The sequence below is a fragment of the Hordeum vulgare genome, chromosome 3H (assembly GCF_904849725.1).
Source record: "Hordeum vulgare subsp. vulgare chromosome 3H, MorexV3_pseudomolecules_assembly, whole genome shotgun sequence".
Classification (NCBI taxonomy): Eukaryota; Viridiplantae; Streptophyta; class Magnoliopsida; order Poales; family Poaceae; genus Hordeum; species Hordeum vulgare.
The window spans coordinates 407,392,163-407,397,595 of NC_058520.1; positions in this window are offsets into that span (position 1 = coordinate 407,392,163).

Below are 5,433 nucleotides of genomic sequence, written 5' to 3' on the forward strand. Positions count from 1 at the left end.
ATGTGTATTGTGAAAGTCCTATCAGGCGTTTCGATCTATCCCTGTAGATCTTAATGCCTAGAATGTAAGCAGCTTCTCCTAGGTCCTTCATAGAGAAACTTTTATTCAAGTAATCCTTTATGCTCTCCAAAAACTCTACGTTGTTTCCAATCAGCAATATGTCATCCACATATAATATTAGAAACGCCACAGAGCTCCCACTCACTTTCTTGTAAATACAAGATTCTCCAACCACTTGTATAAACCCAAATGCTTTGATCACCTCATCAAAGCGTTTGTTCCAACTCCGAGATGCTTGCACCAGTCCATAAATGGATCGTTGGAGCTTGCACACCTTGTTAGCATTCTTAGGATCGACAAAACCTTCAGGTTGCATCATATACAACCTTTCCTTAAGGAAACCGTTAAGGAACGCCGTTTTGACATCCATCTGCCAGATTTCATAATCGAAAAATGCAGCTAATGCTAACATGATTCTGACGGACTTAAGCATCGCTACGGGTGAGAATGTCTCATCGTAGTCAACTCCTTGAACTTGTGAAAAACCCTTTGCCACAAGTCGAGCTTTATAAACGGTCACATTGCCGTCAGCGTCCGTCTTCTTCTTAAAGATCCATTTGTTCTGAATGGCCTTGCGGCCCTCAGGTAGTACTTCCAAAGTCCACACTTTGTTTTCATACATGGATCCTATCTCGGACTTCATGGCCTCCAGCCATTTGTTGGAATCGGGGCCCACCATTGCTTCTTCATAATTTGCAGGTTCATTGTTGTCTAACAACATGATTGACAAAACGGGATTACCGTACCACTCTGGAGCAGCACGTGGTCTCGTCGACCTGCGTGGTTCGATAGGAACTTGAACCGGAGTTTCATGATCATCATCATTAACTTCCTCCCCAACCGGCGTCGCAACGACATGGGTTTCCCCTTGCCCTGCGCCACCATCCAGAGAGATGAGAGGTTCGACAACCTCATCAAGTTCTATCTTCCTCCCACTCAATTCTCTCGAGAGAAACTCCTGCTCGAGAAAAGCTCCGTTTTTAGCAACAAACACTTTGCCCTCGGATTTGAGATAGAAGGTGTACCCAACTGTCTCTTTTGGGTAACCTATGAAGACGCACTTTTCCGCTTTGGGTTCCAGCTTTTCAGGCTAAAGCTTTTTGACATAAGCATCACATCCCCAAACTTTAAGAAACGACAACTTTGGCCTTTTGCCATACCACAGTTCGTATGGTGTCGTCTCAACGGATTTTGATGGTGCCCTATTTAAAGTGAATGCAGCTGTGTCTAATGCATAACCCCAAAACGATAACGACAAATCGGTAAGAGACATCATAGATCGCACCATCTCTAATAAAGTACGATTACGACGTTCGGACACACCATTACGCTGTGGTGTTCCAGGCGGTGTCAACTCTGAAACAATTCCACATTGTCTTAAGTGAGCACCAAACTCGAAACTCAGATATTCACCCCCACGATCAGACCGTAGGAACTTGATCTTCTTGTTACGTTGATTTTCAACTTCACTCTAAAACTGCTTGAACTTTTCAAATGTTTCAGACTTGTGCTTCATTAATTAGACATAACCATATCTACTCAAATCGTCAGTGAAGGTGAGAAAATAACGATATCCGCCGCGTGCCTCCACGCTCATCGGACCGCACACATCGGTATGTATGATTTCCAATAAGTCACTGCCACGCTCCATTGTTCCGGAGAACGGAGTTTTAGTCATCTTTCCCATGAGGCATGGTTCGTACGTGTCAAGTGAATCAAAGTCAAGTGACTCCAAAAGTCCATCGGTATGGAGTTTCTTCATGCACTTTACACCAATATGACCTAAGCGACAGTGCCACAAAAACATGGCGCTATCATTGTTAACTCTAACTCTTTTGGTCTCAATGTTATCTATATGTGTATCACTATCAAGATTCAATATGAACAATCCTCTCACATTGGGTGCATGACCATAAAAGATGTTACTCATAGAAATAGAACAACCATTATTCTCTGACTTAAAAGAGTAACCGTCTCGCAATAAACAAGATCCAGATATAATGTTCATGCTCAACGCAGGCACTAAATAACAATTATTCAAGTTCATAACTAATCCCGATGGTAACTGAAGTGAAACTGTGCCGACGGCGATTGCATCAACCTTGGAACCATTTCCTACGCGCATCGTCACTTCATCTTTCGCCAGCCTTCGCCTATTCCGCAGTTCCTGTTTCGAGTTGTAAATATGAGCAACAGAACCGGTATCGAATACCCAGGCACTACTACGAGAGCCGGTTAAGTACACATCAATAACATGTATATCAAATATACCTGATTTTTCTTTGGCCGCCTTCTTATCAGCCAGATACTTGGGGCAGTTGCGCTTCCAGTGACCCATACCCTTGCAATAGTAGCACTCTGTTTCAGGCTTAGGTCCAGCTTTGGGTTTCTTCGTCGGATTGGCAACAGGCTTGCCGCCCTTCTTTGAATTGCCCTTCTTGCCTTTGCCGTTTCTCTTGAAACTAGTGGTCTTATTCACCATCAACACTTGATGCTCTTTATGGAGTTCAGACTCTGCGACTTTCAGCATCGCAAACAACTCGCCGGGTGACTTGTTCATCCCTTGCATGTTGTAGTTCAACACAAAGCCCTTATAGCTTGGCGGCAGTGATTGAAGAATTCTATCAGTGATAGCCTCTTGCGGCAGTTCAATCCCCAGCTCAGCTAGACGGTTTGAGTACCCAGACATTTTGAGTACATGTTCACTGACAAACGAATTCTCCTCCATCTTGCAAGCATAGAATTTATCGGAGGTCTCATACCTCTCGATCCGGGCGTTCTTATGAAAGATAAACTTCAACTCCTCGAACATCTCATATGCTCCATGACGCTCAAAGCGACGTTGAAGTCCCGGTTCTAAGCCATAGAAGACTGCACATTGAACTATTGAGTAGTCCTCCTTACGTGTTAACCAAGCGTTCTTAACTATTGGGGAACGTCGCATGGGAAACAAAAATTTTCCTACGCGCACGAAGACCTATCATGGTGATGTCCATCTACGAGAGGGGATGAGTGATCTACGTACCCTTGTAGACCGTACAGCAGAAGCGTTAGAGAACGCGGTTGATGTAGTGGAACGTCCTCACGTCCCTCGATCCGCCCCGCGAACAATCCCGCGATCAGTCCCACGATCTAGTACCGAACGGACGGCACCTCCGCGTTCAGCACACGTAAAGCTCAACGATGATCTCGGCTTTCTTGATCCAGCAAGAGAGATGGAGAGGTAGAAGAGTTCTCCGGCAGCGTGACGGTGCTCCGGAGGTTGGTGATGACCTTGTCTCAGCAGGGCTCCGCCCGAGCTCCGCAGAAATGCGATCTAGAGGAAAAACCGTGGAGGTATGTGGTCGGGCTGCCATGGAAAAGTCGTCTCAAATCAGCCCTAAAACCTCCGTATATATAGGTGGGAGGGAGGGGGCCTTGCCTTGGGGTCCAAGGACCCTCAAGGGGGTCGGCCGAGCCAAGGGGGAGGACTCTCCCCCCCCCAAACCGAGTTGGACTAGGTTTGGTGGGAGGGAGTCCCCCTCCCTTCCCACCTCCTCCTTTTTTTTCTTTTTCCTTTGATTTCTTATCCTTGGCGCATAGGGCCCTTTTGGGCTGTCCCACCAGCCCACTAAGGGCTGGTGCGCCACCCTTATGGCCTATGGGCTTCCCCGGGGTGGGTTGCCCCCCCGGTGAACTCCCGGAACCCATTCGTCATTCCCGGTACATTCCCGGTAACTCCGAAAACCTTCCGGTAATCAAATGAGGTCATCCTATATATCAATCTTCGTTTCCGGACCATTCCGGAAACCCTCGTGACGTCCGTGATCTCATCCGGGACTCCGAACAACATTCGGTAACCAACCATATAACTCAAATACGCATAAAACAACGTCGAACTTTAAGTGTGCAGACCCTGCGGGTTCGAGAACTATGTAGACATGACCCGAGAGACTCCTCGGTCAATATCCAATAGCGGGACCTGGATGCCCATATTGGATCCTACATATTCTACGAAGATCTTATCGTTTGAACCTCAGTGCCAAGGATTCGTATAATCCCGTATGTCATTCCCTTTGTCCTTCGGTATGTTACTTGCCCGAGATTCGATCATCAGTATCCGCATACCTATTTCAATCTCGTTTACCAGCAAGTCTCTTTACTCGTTCCATAATACAAGATCCCGCAACTTACACTAAGTTACATTGCTTGCAAGGCTTGTGTGTGATGTTGTATTACCGAGTGGGCCCCGAGATACCTCTCCGTCACACGGAGTGACAAATCCCAGTCTTGATCCATACTAACTCAACTAACACCTTCGGAGATACCTGTAGAGCATCTTTATAGTCACCTAGTTACGTTGCGACGTTTGATACACACAAAGCATTCCTCCGGTGTCAGTGAGTTATATGATCTCATGGTCATAGGAATAAATACTTGACACGTAGAAAAAAGTAGCAACAAAATGACACGATCAACATGCTACGTCTATTAGTTTGGGTCTAGTCCATCACGTGATTCTCCCAATGACGTGATCCAGTTATCAAGCAACAACACCTTGTTCATAATCAGAAGACACTGACTATCATCTTTCAACTGGCTAGCCAACTAGAGGCATGCTAGGGACGGTGTTTTGTCTATGTATCCACATATGTAAATGAGTCTTCATTCAATACAATTATAGCATGGATAATAAACTATTATCTTGATACAGGAATTATAATAATAACTATATATTTATTATTGCCTCTAGGGCCTAATTCGACATTAACATCCTGGTCAGCCGCAGCGGGCGGTTCATCTCCTAGCGCAGCATTAAGGACATAATCCTTCTTCCCATCTTGTAGGATCAACTTAAGATTACGAGCCCAGTCTACAAAGTTGCTTCCATCATCTTTCAACTCAGCTTTCTCTAGGAACGTATTAAAATTCAGGGTGACTGTTGCGTGAGCCATGATCTACAACACAAAAATATTCAAAGTGGACTTAGACTATGTTCAAGATAATTAGAGTTTAACTTAATCAAATTACTTGCTAAACTCCCACTCAAAAAGTACATCTCTCTAGTCATTTGAGTGGTTCATGACCCACTTACACTAGCTCAAGTCCGATCATCACGTGAGTTGAGTATAGTTTCAGTGGTAAGCATCCCTATGCTAATCATATCAACTATATGATTCATGATCGACCTTTTGGTCTCATGTGTTCCGAGGCCATGTTTGCACATGCTAGGCTTGTCAAGCTTAACCCGAGTGTTCTGCGTGTGCAACTGTTTTGCACCCGTTGTATGTGAACGTTGAGTCTATCACACCCGATCATCACGTGGTGTCTCGAAACGACGAAATGTAGCAACGGTGCACAGTCGGGGAGAACACAATTTCGTCTTGAAATTTT